This window comes from Pinus tabuliformis, chromosome 8 (genome assembly GCF_031772625.1).
Source record: "Pinus tabuliformis cultivar Carrire ecotype Pingquan chromosome 8, CPIR1, whole genome shotgun sequence".
Taxonomy (NCBI): Eukaryota; Viridiplantae; Streptophyta; class Pinopsida; order Pinales; family Pinaceae; genus Pinus; species Pinus tabuliformis.
In genome coordinates, this window is record NC_142294.1 from 1789828582 (window position 1) to 1789843268 (window position 14687).

At 35.5% G+C, this 14687-nt stretch overlaps 1 pseudogene; it reads right to left on the minus strand.

The window, feature by feature from the left end:
• Positions 1-6625: 6625 nt before the first annotated feature.
• Positions 6626-9530, minus strand: LOC149243372 (pectate lyase 1 pseudogene; annotated as a pseudogene).
• Positions 9531-14687: the final 5157 nt, after the last annotated feature.

The following is a 14687-nucleotide window of genomic DNA, read 5'->3' on the forward strand; positions in this document are numbered from 1 at the left end:
ATATTTCTCCATCTATAGTATCCATGTTATGGGATCCTTTCCATCAAACTTCCTCGTATTGATCTTTGGAATACGGTGGGTCTTCAATCCAATATTAGATTCTATAAGCCTTCAAGCCTTCCATGCCTTTCTTCAAATATTCCATGCATTTCTTCAAAGATTCTTTCATACCATCGAAATTAGCTTCCATGGCACATATAAAACTATTATGTTAGCTTCGATCACATTCTTCAAATCATCCATCCCATTTTGCTTACTTGGTGTAAAACCCCTCCCTTGTGTACTAAATTCTCATGTGTACTAAATTATTGTAAACCTAAGCTAAGTTAAAGCGAGGTGTGATACCCGCCCTTGTGTGTTAAACATTTATAAACCTACCCTGGGTTAAAGCTATGTGTGATACCCTCATTTGTGGGATAAACTATTATAAACCTAATCTGAGGAAAGCCAGGTGATATGTAATATTGAAAGAAAATGTGGTATTAAATAAATTAATAAAATAAATCACTTGGGGGTGGAGCACCAAGAGAGAGGAGATTCTTTCCAAATACCATGAGGAATTAGATAGAGTTGAATCTTTAATGATAAAGCTTCTAGATGTGATTCTAGATAAGCTTGGATGGATTCGATATCCATTGGATGGATGGGAGATAAAGATCCATCGAAAATAAAAGATTTGCGGGAGATAAAGGCATGCTTTTATGTGGAAAAGCATCATGGGAGATAAATACAAGCTTTTTCGAAAAATACCTAGGAAAATTGAAAAGTCCATAAAAGTGAGACATTGCTAATGGTAACTAAATCATGAAAGAGGGTATTAAATACCCAATGCATTGATCAATTCAAGACAGTTAATCCTTGGCAGGACCTTCGACTCGGGGGTGGGGGGAATCATAGGTGATTCATGGTTGGGTGGTGGTGTTCCTCCCTCCAAGGTGATCTAGGTATGACTAATGTTTGAAATAGCCGCAAAGTTATGAGTAAATATTTGCAGATTTTTACGTGGTTTTGCTTAAGTAAAAGCGCATATACGTGTTGGTTCGCCTCATCAGAGAATCGTATACAGTATGAAGTATGATATTTGAAATTGCAGTTTGATCTAGCTATTGTTGCAAAGTTCTCTATTCTGCTCTATGTTCTGGTGACTATGTTTTGTTAATAGGGTTTTAGTGATTAAGTGTTGGGTGATTCGGAGATTGATGATGTAGGTGTAGTTGATGGTTGCATTGCAGTGGTGATTGATTTTTTGCTTTAATAATGTTGATGGGCCCAGTATGAAATTTAGATGAAACGTGGCCTTTAGATTATGGTGTTGTGCTTCAGGAGTATCCAGTATGAAAATTTATGAAACATGGTCTCTGGAGGAAGAGAGAAGGTCGTAGACTTCAGTAGGTGGGCACCTACGTACTTGTAAACATATCAGTCAATACAAGAGCCAGGGGGTTGGAGCTCCCTTCCAATAGTAGTTTGAGAATGAGAGAAGGTTGTATCCTTCTACAGGATGGTGCCTGTGTACTGGTATGGGTCTGCACCAGTACAAGATTGTAAACAGGTTTCTCTTATATTAAAGGAAGATGAAAGTAGGTGGTTTCTTTCCTGCTTACTTGGTGTAAAACCCCTCCCTTGTGTACTAAATTCTCATGTGTACTAAATTATTGTAAACCTAAGCTAAGTTAAAGCTAGGTGTGATACCCGCCCTTGTGTGTTAAACATTTATAAACCTACCCTGGGTTAAAGCTATGTGTGATACCCTCATTTGTGGGATAAACTATTATAAACCTAATCTGAGGAAAGCCAGGTGATATGTAATATTGAAAGAAAATGTGGTATTAAATAAATTAATAAAATAAATCACTTGGGGGTGGAGCACCAAGAGAGAGGAGATTCTTTCCAAATACCATGAGGAATTAGATAGAGTTGAATCTTTAATGATAAAGCTTCTAGATGTGATTCTAGATAAGCTTGGATGGATTCGATATCCATCGGATGGATGGGAGATAAAGATCCATCGAAAATAAAAGATTTGCGGGAGATAAAGGCATGCTTTTATGTGGAAAAGCATCATGGGAGATAAATACAAGCTTTTTCGAAAAATACCTAGGAAAATTGAAAAGTCCATAAAAGTGAGACATTGTTAATGGTAACTAAATCATGAAAGAGGGTATTAAATACCCAATGCATTGATCAATTCAAGACAGTTAATCCTTGGCAGGACCTTCGACTCGGGGGTGGGGGGAATCATAGGTGATTCATGGTTGGGTGGTGGTGTTCCTCCCTCCAAGGTGATCTAGGTATGACTAATGTTTGAAATAGCCGCAAAGTTATGAGTAAATATTTGCAGATTTTTACGTGGTTTTGCTTAAGTAAAAGCGCATATACATGTTGGTTCGCCTCATCAGAGAATCGTATACAGTATGAAGTATGATATTTGAAATTGCAGTTTGATCTAGCTATTGTTGCAAAGTTCTCTATTCTGCTCTATGTTCTGGTGACTATGTTTTGTTAATAGGGTTTTAGTGATTAAGTGTTGGGTGATTCGGAGATTGATGATGTAGGTGTAGTTGATGGTTGCATTGCAGTGGTGATTGATTTTGTGCTTTAATAATGTTGATGGGCCCAGTATGAAATTTAGATGAAACGTGGCCTTTAGATTATGGTGTTGTGCTTCAGGAGTATCCAGTATGAAAATTTATGAAACATGGTCTCTGGAGGAAGAGAGAAGGTCGTAGACTTCAGTAGGTGGGCACCTACGTACTTGTAAACATATCAGTCAATACAAGAGCCAGGGGGTTGGAGCTCCCTTCCAATAGTAGTTTGAGAATGAGAGAAGGTTGTATCCTTCTACAGGATGGTGCCTGTGTACTGGTATGGGTCTGCACCAGTACAAGATTGTATACAGGTTTCTCTTATATTAAAGGAAGATGAAAGTAGGTGGTTTCTCTTATATTAAAGGAAGATGAAAGTAGGTGGTTTACTATTTATATGGTTAATGAAGTTCTGAAGGACTGATTAAAGATCAACATATGATGAATTAATTGAATCATAAGTTTGCTGGATATACGCTAGTTGCATTAAACATAGTTGTGTGTACACGCGGGTTCCCTTAACTGAAGTAGCATATATGAATCTGATTATGGAAATGAAATAGTTATTGATTTGCTAATACTGATTTAGCCCCCCCTCTCAGTACTATTTCCAACAATTGGTGTCAGAGCAGGTCCTTTGGTAGAAGCTTGATCTCTTGAAGGAGATCCATAGAACAATGGGAAAGAAAGCGCGTCATAAGAAGAAGACAGCTCAAAGGAAGAGTGACAGCCTGCTGTTAGGTGAAAGAAAGAATTCAAATTCTGAATCACCTAAGATTGAAGATCAACAAACAAGTGAAGCATCAGATAATATCATAGATAAACAAGATCTATTTAAAAAAAGGGAGAGTACCCTTAAAGAAGAAGTTACCAGATTAAAATCTCAGCTAGAATGTGCCTTCATAGTACATCAAATGTTGCAGGAGCAAAGTGAAGAACAAGAAAATGAGATTCTCAAACTAAGGCAACAAGTGGAAGAAGGAAGAAAGTCTGAAGAAATATTAAAGAAGCAATATCTGGAAAAGGAAGAAAAACATCACGTTGAGGTAAATATCTTGAAAGCTAAATTAGAAGAAAAAGATAAACTATTATGATTTCAAGACAATGCTAAGATTTTGGATGATATTCTTAGTAGTCAAAGGTCGCCTGCTATCAAAAATGGTCATGGTTTTTATGAATCTGTTGAAGGTGAATCCAGCTCACAATGTGTGGCAAGGGACTCTAATGCAAAATTTGAAATTCTCACCAAGGAGATGAGAGGTGAGGCCCATCAACAACCAAAGAAGGAACGTCTTCAAAGAAAATCCCTTAATCCTAACTATGGAAGTGATAGACTATTATGTCCTCCGATGAACAATGTTGCATGTTTTATATTTCATAATTTTGGGCATGTTGCAGCAAGATGTAGAAGTAGAATGGTTCAAGACCATCGCACAGAAAGAGAATCACATTCCAGGTAATTTAAGGGGTATTGTTTTTCTTGCAATATGTTTGGTCACAAAGCCATTAACTGCCATAGAAGGAATATGAAATATATGAGATGTTATGCATGTAACCAGCTTGGACATATAGCAAAGGAATACAGGAGAAGATTTTGGGCACCATACGAAAAGTAGAAAACATCATCACAGTTGAAGATATGGAAGAAAAATGAAATAAAATCAGAAAGATGTGGCATAACAGAGTATAGAGACATGACAGACTTAGAGGGAGATGAAAGTGTGGAACCTTAGTGTTCTAAATCTTATACACAAGTTTAATGAAGACAAGTCGCGTGTGTACGTGAGTTCGAAGCTGCACATTCGCGTATATGTTGGTTTGAGGAAAAAAAGTGGGACAGACTCAGGAAAAAGGGTTTGATATGGTTCAGTTAATTATTTTATTTGTTTGATTATGGTTACAATCTACTAATGTTGTGTGGAAATGTGTCGGTACTCATAAGGTGTTGTTTAGAAGTGCTTTTCATCCTAACTTGATGACGATGATGCCTTGATACTTCTTGCTGATATATGCATGATCATATTTGACATGAATAGATGGCATAGGTTCAGGAGGAGCATATGATTCGAATAATGCAATGTTGGCATTATGGTTATAAGTCTTTGGTGATAATTCTTATGTGGCTAAATTATACATCTTGCTACTTATTGTTGGTTGGTCAAGAGAATGGTATTGCAGATTACAGGTTGCTGATGTTGATGAGAGATGCTTATGGTGCAGACCATATGGTGTATTATAGTAGCTAATGACTATCATGGTCTTGTTTAGGTCTTTGGTATTTGTTTAAAATGTCATGTATTTCTTTTGAAGACCCATGAGTCATATGATGTAATTTTTAAACCCACTTTTCATGGGAAGGATGATGTAACAATGTCTATCTTAGTCATGTATAAACATTTGGTATATCCCCACTTGGTTGGGTGGATGAGTCAAAATGGTGTATCCCCACTTGGTTGGGAGATTGATGTATGTATAAGTGATTGGTGATAGGAAGGTCATACTCACTTAGTTGAGTTGTAGAGTCACATTATTCTTTTGAAAAATATCTTTGCAAACTCTGCTTGTGCTTGGGAGGAGCATGGATGGATTGGTACATCTTGGCACGTAAAAAGGAAGAGCTCAATTGGAGATTTCAGCATGTACTCTGGGGGAATATGGAAAAGAGCTAGGGGGTTGTAGCTCCCTTCGAGTAGTAGCTAGAGAAAGAGAGAAGGCTATAGCCTTCTACAGGTGGCTGCCTGCATACAGGTATGAGTCTACACGAGTACAATATTGTAAACAAGTTTTTCTTATATTAAAGTAAGACAAAAGCAAGTGTTTTTTGTCCCGCATTGGATTTCCACCTTATCTCATGGTGCTCATGTGTGTTTCTTATGTGTGATGATTTGTTCTGCTTTTACTACACTTGGTTACTATTTATATGGTTAATGAATTTCTGATGCACTGATTAAAGATCAACATATGATGAATTAACTGAATCATAAGTTTGTTGGTATACGCTAGTTGCATTAAACACAATTATGTGTAGATGCGGGCTACCTTAACTGAAGTAGCACATATGAATCTGTTTACAAGGACTAAGATGGTCCAAAAGGCATATCGATCATGATCGAATTTGTGAGCTTACTTGGTTCATGAGCATTTAACTGGAATAATAAAATGACCAATGATGGATGATCATAGACATTATTAGTTCCTATTTTTCCAATTCGTCTTCCATCACAGGAAAAAATAAGTGATATATACTTCCTCGAGTTATTGTTCGAGCCGGATGATAAAAAATGGCATGTCCGGTTCTTTCGGGGGATAGATCCATAAAGATCTACTTATCCCAATAACAAAGAAACCTGACCTAAATGATCCTGTATTAAGGGCTAAATTAGCTAAAGGTATGGGACATAATTATTATGGTTATTTAGCATGTATATTCTTTTAATATGTTCAGTATTTAGCATTTATACAGAGAAGTTCACACCCACTAGGAAATTTTTGGACACTCCTAAATGCTAGATTCCAAGAATATTATCATAGGCTTTTTATGGACAAATCTAAAACAAGACTTATGTGTTTTTTCAATAACAGTTGTGTGTAAATCATCACATTATTTGTGATTGTACTTTTCGAATAAATTAAATAATAAACCTAAATATTCATTCTAAATAGATTACTGATGCATTTCCGCCAAATTTTAAACTGATCCACTAAAATATACTAAACATGTATCTGCAGAAAGTGATTTTATTTTCTAATACTAAAATCCAATTTTTTTCCTAGAGGTAAAAAAAAATGCATGCATCTTTTAAAACATGGTGAATCTTTTAACTATTTGGACTAATCTGTTTGTTTGGATCAAATTTACATGCCATTAACTAATCAGTTGGCAATAACCTACTGTTCTTTGCCCTTTGAAAACACAAATCAATCAAAACACAAAAGCGTCCTAACCATTCCAACAACTAAGAGGGGGATGTTCCTCAACGCAGTCGTTGCTCTCTGGTTTTAATGTATTTTCAAGCTAGGATAGTCTTAGTGCGATGAACTTACCTTGGCATCCTCTGCATGACACCTGGTCCAAAGTGGTTGTAGGTAACGGTTACCGTCATGTTTTTATCACCTGCATAGTCATCGCTGTGGCCTAAAAGCATTACCTGCATGCGTTCATACAAGCAAGAATAATCACTATCGCTATAGAATATGTAGTATTCTAGATTTCTAGAATATAGAATTTGATGACAAATAAAAAAAATTAGTTGCTTAACTATTCCAACACAATCCCTAAATCTACAATCTGCATAAACTATTATTAAATTTTAAAATATTGCTAAAATCGGCCATCAGGGTTTAAGTAAACTTGCCTTGTCATGATAAGTGTAACGGTTTTTGGAAATATTAATAGCTGTCGAAGCAAGTGAAACATCAATGAGACCGTCTAAGCACCTGGAGAGGGTGTTGTGATCGATCCATATATCTTTAGAACCAGTGATAGATATAGCATCTGGATCCTGTTTTGTCATCCAGGTGACGGACTCCGTCACCTCAACGTTACCCGCGACGCTGGGTTTACATTCATGGATGTTCAACCCATGAATAATAATGTTGTTCACGTTGTCAAGGCGGATGCAAGGCCCATTACTGATCTCAACATTGGCCCCTCTTCCATCAATAGTCGTGTGGCTTGCAACAGAGAGGGGCATCTGAAGCTTTATGTTCATATCTTTAGCAAAAACAATCCACAGTGGATTCTTGCGGGTCACTCCATATCTCAAACTACCGGGCAACGGATTTGTGGGATTGTCATCAGGGGTGGGGACGGTGTAGATCTGCACTCCTTTTCCTTCATTGGCGGCGCTTCCGAAGCCATAGAATCCAAAGATTTGGAACCAAATGTTATGGAAACAGCTCACAAGAAGATAGAAAAGATAGATCAACAACTTGAAAATCAGCCTCTTCGAGGGGAAACCTCGTTTACATTACACAAATGAAAAAAATTTGGAACTCCTAGTAATTAAATATTAGTCATGTTTGGTTATTCCTCCTTATTAAATATTCCTATTTGTTTGTTATTGTGCTGAGATTTAATCGTGGTTTAGTTAGGATTTGAATATTAATCAACGAGATGATGTTGGGATAATGTACGTTTTTTTTAATAATTGGTCTTCCACTTCTAATTTATAAGATTAATTTTATATAGGTGTAGTTTAACTTATAAAAAAAAAGCCATCTTTCATGACAACTTTTCTAATTAATTGTAACCAAAATTTGTGAAAGGTTTATCGGAGGTTTTTAAAAACTCTAATTTAAGTAATTTAATCTATAGATTATGAGTTCCACCCACGGGTTTTAATCACATTATTAAGATTGACTTTCATTATAATCACATTAAGATTTGGCCACACTAGATAGTTCTGAATGTTGACGAAATCTTCATAATGTGATTAATGCTAAAGACAATCTCATTAAAATATGATGTTTAATAATGGTGTATTCTAACTTATAGAAAATTTCATTAACATATAATATTTAATAATCGTGTAGTCCAGCTTATAGAAAATATCGTTAACATATAATATTTAGTGATGGTATAGTTTAACTTATAGATGAAACAACCCTTTTCACGAAATTCACCAAAATTTAGCAATACAATTTTAAGATATTTCTTTTCAATTTAAAATACATTTTTGAATGTGTAAATGGATTCAACATTGTGAAAATTCCTCGGCACTAGAATTATGGAGAATAAAAAATTTATGTTCAAGCTTTTAAAAATCCCTATAGATTTTGATTAAACAATTTAAACTCAAGTTTTTAAAAATCTATGTAAGAATTTTAAAAGTATTAACAAAATCTATGTGAGATTTAAAAACCTCTATAAGATTTTCATCAAAATTAACAAGAAAAGATATCATGAAACAACACATTTCGTCTATACGTTAGAATATGCCCTTCACAATTACATTATTTTTTAATAATAATTGATCAATTATATTAAATAGGGGTAACCTAACATATAGACAATACAATTTGAAGCAATAATGTGATTTTTTGTTGTTTAAAATATATTTTTGGATACATAAATGGAATCGACACCAAGAAAAACCCATGTAGTACTCAAATTAACAAACAATAATTAATATTTAATTACTAGGAGTTTTCCCCACCCAAAAAAATGGAGTTGCTTCATACTGGTGGCTAGAATGTTTCCCACAAGATTTCACATAGTGACTTCTTGTGTTTATTTACATATTATTCCACCTTCAATCAAGTATTTTTGTAAATTTGAGAAAAAAGTTATTAATAATAAATCCCAAAGAGTTTTGACAAAGGAAATAATCCTTAAGTGAGTAAAAACTAGTAGAATCCTTGTGATACATCCTTGAATTATTATAATATGATTTGCTCATGACACTCATATTATGAGTCATGATGGTACATATAGTTGGCACACTAAGTGCATGCATGCTTGTATGAGACAAAAATTTCCATTATTGAATTTCATGAGAAGAAATAGCTTCTAATAATTTTGATGAATTATTGAGTAGTGGTATAATTGGAATGAACCCTTCATCATGCAAAGCAATGTGGAAGCATTTGAGGAACAGTAATTCCTACCAATAAATTACAGGATATGGTAGGATTCATTTCTTCTTCCTCCGGGGTTGGTTCATCATGTATACCATCTTGTTTTGACGTTTCTTGATCCTTTTCTTCCTCCTCACAATCAATGTAAAATATTTTCTTCTGAGCACACTTATGACCTTTAGTGTATTTGCTATCACAACTGTAACAAAGCTCACTTTCTCCTTTTTCTTCCAATTTTTTTTGTGGAGCAACAACAATTCCATTTTTATAATTGTGAGTGGTAGGATTTCTTGTTGCCATAATTTATTTTTCTTTCTAGCTTGAATGCCTTCTCCTATGAATCAAGTTCCTAAAGACGAACCTCATTTTTAATGTTATCCTTTCAATTCCCTATGAAGACATCAATCCTCTGATTCTCTGGAATATCATTTACCCTTATATTCAATTTTTGGAAGTCCACAATGTGCTCTTCCATTGAACCCTTTAGTTTGAGATTTATCAATTGGCTAAAGAAGGTGTTGCTATTTGTATCCTTATAATGTGTTATCATTTTCTCTATGAAAATTGACCAAGTGACAAGTGGTTTACGAGGAAAAAGCACTTTATACCATAAAAAAGTTATTTGTTTCTCAATATAAAGATACAATATGTGCCTTTTGTAATAGTTTCACATCATTAGATCAAAATATCTCTCCATCTATAGTATCCATGTTATGGGATCCTTTCCATCAAACTTCCTCGTATTGATCTTTGGAATACGGTGGGTCTTCAATCCAATATTAGATTCTATAAGCCTTTAAGCCTTCCATCTCTTTCTTCAAATATTCCATGCATTTCTTCAAATATTCTTTCATACCATCGAAATTAGCTTCCATGGCACATATAAAACTATTATGTTAGCTTCAATCACATTCTACAAATCATCCATCCCATTTTGCTTACTTGGTGTAACACCCCTCCCTTGTGTTCTAAATTCTCATGTGTACTAAATTATTGTAAACCTAAGCTAAGTTAAAGTTAGGTGTGATACCCGCCCTTGTGTGTTAAACATTTGTAAACCTACCCTGGGTTAAAGCTAGGTGTGATACCCTCGTTTGTGGGATAAACTATTATAAACCTAATCTGAGGAAAGCCAGGTGATATGTAATATTGAAAGAAAATGTGTTATTAAATAAATTAATAAAATAAATCACTTGGGGGTGGAGCACCAAGAGAGAGGAGATTCTTGCCAAATACCATGAGGAATTAGATAGAGTTGAATCTTTAATGATAAAGCTTCTAGATCTGATTCTAGATAAGCTTGGATGGATTCGATATCCATCGGATGGATGGGAGATAAAGATCCATCGAAAATAAAAGATTTGCGGGAGATAAAGGCATGATTTTATGTGGAAAAGCATCATGGGAGATAAAGACAAGCTTTTTCGAAAAATACCTAGGAAAATTGAAAAGTCCATAAAAGTGAGACGTTGCTAATGGTAACTAAATCATGAAAGAGGGTATTAAATACCCAATGCATTGATCAATTCAAGAAAGTTAATCCTTGGCAAGATCTTCGACTTGGGGGGGAATCAGAGGTGATTCATGGTTGGGTGGTGGTGTTCCACCCTCCAAGGTGATCTAGGTATGACTAATGTTTGAAATAGCCGCAAAGTTATGAGTAAATATTTGCAGATTTGTACGTGGTTTTGCTTAAGTAAAAGCGCATATACATGTTGGTTCGCCTGATCAGAGAAGCGTATACAGTATGAAGTATGATATTTGAAATTGTAGTTTGATCTAGCTATTGTTGCAAAGTTCTCTATTCTGCTCTGTGTTCTGGTGACTATGTTTCGTTAATAGGGTTTTAGTGATTGAGTGTTGGGTGATTCAGAGATTGATGATGTAGGTGTAGTTGATGGTTGCATTGCAGTGGTGACTGATTTTGTGCTTTAATGTTGTTGATGGGTCCAGTGTGAAATTTAGATGAAACGTGGCCTTTAGATTATGGTGTTGTGCTTCAGGAGTATCCAGTATGAAAATTTATGAAAAATGGTCTTTGGAGGAAGAGAGAAGGTCGTAGACTTCAGTAGGTGGGCACCTACGTACTTGTAAACATATCAGTCAATACAAGAGCCAGGGGGTTGGAGATCCCTTCCAGTAGTAGCTGGAAAATGCCTGAAGGTTGGAGCCTTTAGTAGGTCAGCGCCTACGTATTAGTAAACATATCAGCTAGTACAAGAGCTAGGGGGTTGTAGCTCCCTTCCAGTAGTATTTTGAGAATGAGAGAAGGTTGTAGCCTTCTACAGGATGGTGCCTGTGTACTGGTATGGGTCTGCACCAGTACAAGATTGTAAACAGGTTTCTCTTATATTAAAGGAAGATGAAAGTAGGTGGTTTCTTTCCTGCATTAGGTTTCCACCTTATATTATGTTGTTCATGTGTGTTTCTTATGTGTGATGATCTACTCTGTTCTTATTGTACCTGATTACTATTTATATGGTTAATGAAGTTCTGAAGGACTGATTAAAGATCAACATATGATGAATTAATTGAATCATAAGTTTGCTGGATATACGCTAGTTACATTAAACATAGTTGTGTGTACACGCGGGTTCCCTTAACTGAAGTAGCATATATGAATCTGATTATGGAAATGAAATAGTTATTGATTTGCTAATATTGATTCAACCCCCCCCTCTCAGTACTATTTCCAACAATTGGTGTCAGAGCAGGTACTTTCGTAGAAGCTTGATCTCTTGAAGGAGATCCATAGAACAATGGGAAAGAAAGCGCGTCAGAAGAAGAAGACAGCTCAAAGGAAGAGTGACAGCCTGCTGTTAGGTGAAAGAAAGAATTGAAATTCTGAATCACCTAAGATTGAAGATGAACAAACAAGTGAAGCATCAGATAATATCATAGATCAACAAGATCTATTTAAAAAAAGGGAGAGTGCCCTCAAAGAAGAAGTTACCAGATTAAAATCTCAGCTAGAATGTGCCTTCATAGTACATCAAATGTTGCAGGAGAAAAGTGAAGAACAAGAAAATGAGATTCTCAAACTAAGGCAACAAGTGGAAGAAGGAAGAAAGTCTAAAGAAATCTTAAAGAAGCAATATCTGGAAAAGGAAGAAAAACATCACGTAGAGGTAAATATCTTGAAAGCTAAATTAGAAGAAAAAGATAAACTATTATGATTTCAAGACAATACTAAGATTTTGGATGATATTCTTAGTAGTCAAAGGTCGCCTGCTATCAAAACTGGTCATGGTTTTTATGAATCTGTTGAAGGTGAATCTAGCTCACAATGTGTGGCAAGGGACTCTAATGCAAAATTTGAAATTCTCACCAAGGAGATGAGAGGTGAGGCCCATCAACAACCAAAGAAAGAACGTCTTCAAAGAAAATCCCTTAATCCTAACTATGGAAGTGATAGACTATTATGTCCTCCGATGAATAATGTTGCATGTTTTATATTTCATAATTTTGGGCATGTTGCAGCAAGATGTAGAAGTAGAATGGTTCAAGACCATCGCACAGAAAGAGCATCACATTCCAGGTAATTTAAGGGGTATTGTTTTGCTTGCAATATGTTTGGTCACAAAGCCATTAACTGCCATAGAAGGAATATGAAATATATGAGACGTTATGCATGTAACAAGCTTGGACATATAGCAAAGGAATACAGGAGAAGATTTTGGGCACCATACGAAAAGTAGAAAACATCATCACAGTTGAAGATATGGAAGAAAAAGGAAATACAATCAGAAAGATGTGGCATAACAGAGTATAGAGACATGACAGACTCAGAGGGAGATGAAAGTGTGGAACGTTAGTGTTCTAAATCTCATACACAAGTTTAGTGAAGACAAGTCGCGTGTGTACGTGAGTTCGAAGCTGCACATTCGCATATATGTTGGTTTGAGGAAAAAAAGTGCGACAGACTCAGGAAAAAGGGTTTTATATGGTTCAGTTAATTATTTTATTTGTTTAATTATGGTTACAATCTACTAATGATGTGTGGAAATGTGTCGGTACTCATAAGATGTTGTTTAGAAGTGCTTTTTATCCTAACTTGATGACGATGATGCCTTGATACTTCTTGCTGATATATGCATGATCATATTTGACATGAATAGATGGCACAAGTTCAGGAGGAGCATATGATTCGACTAATGCAATGTTGGCATTATGGTTATAGGTCTTTGGTGATAATGCTTATGTGGCTAAATTATACATCATGCTACTTATTGTTGGTTGGTCAAGAGAATGGTATTGCAGATTACAGGTTGCTGATGTTGATGAGAGATGCTTATGGTGTAGACCATATGGTGTATTATAGTAGCTAATGACTATCATGATCTTGTTTAGGTCTTTGGTCTTTGTTAAAAATGTCATGTATTTCTTTTGAAGACCCATGAGTCATATGATGTAATTTTTAAACCCACTTTTCATGGGAAGGATGATGTAACAATGTCTATCTTAGTCATGTATAAACATTTGGTATATCCCCACTTGGTTGGGTGGATGAGTCAAAATGGTGTATCCCCACTTGGTTGGGAGATTGATGTATGTATAAGTGATTGGCGATAGGAATGTCATACTCACTTAGTTGAGTTGTAGAGTCACATTATTCTTTTGAAAAATATCTTTGCAAACTCTGCTTGTGTTTGGGAGGAGCATGGACGGATTGGTACATCTCAGCACGTAAAAAGGAAGAGCTCAATTGGAGATTTCAGCATGTACTCAGGGGGAATATGGAAAAGAGCTAGGGGGTTGTAGCTCCCTTCGAGTAGTAGCTGGAGAAAGAGAGAAGGCTATAGCCTTCTACAGGTGGCTGCCTGCATACAGGTATGAGTCTACACCAGTACAATATTGTAAACAAGTTTTTCTTATATTAAAGTAAGACAAAAGCAAGTGGTTTTTGTCCCGCATTGGGTTTCCACCTTATATCATGGTGCTCATGTGTGTTTCTTATGTTTGATGATTTGTTCTGCTTTTACTACACTTGGTTACTATTTATATGGTTAATGAATTTCTGATGCACTAATTAAAGATCAACATATGATGAATTAACTGAATCATAAGTTTGTTGGTATACACTAGTTGCATTAAACACAATTATGTGTACATGCGGGCTACCTTAACTGAAGTAGCACATATGAATATGATTACAAGGACTAAGATGGTCCAAAAGGCATATCGATCATGATCGAATTTGTGAGCTTACTTGGTTCATGAGAATTTAACTGGAATAATAAAATGACCAATGATGGATGATCATAGACATTATTAGTTCCTATTTTTCCAATTCGTCTTCCATCACGGGAAAAAATAAGTGATATATACTTCCTCCAGTTATTGTTCGAGCCGGATGATAAAAATTGGCATGTCCGGTTCTTTCGGAGGATAGATCCATAAAGATCTACTTATCCCAATAACAAAGAAACCTGACCTAAATGATCCTGTATTAAGGGCTAAATTAGCTAAAGGTATGGGACATAATTATTATGGTTATTTAGCATGTATATTCTTTTAATATGT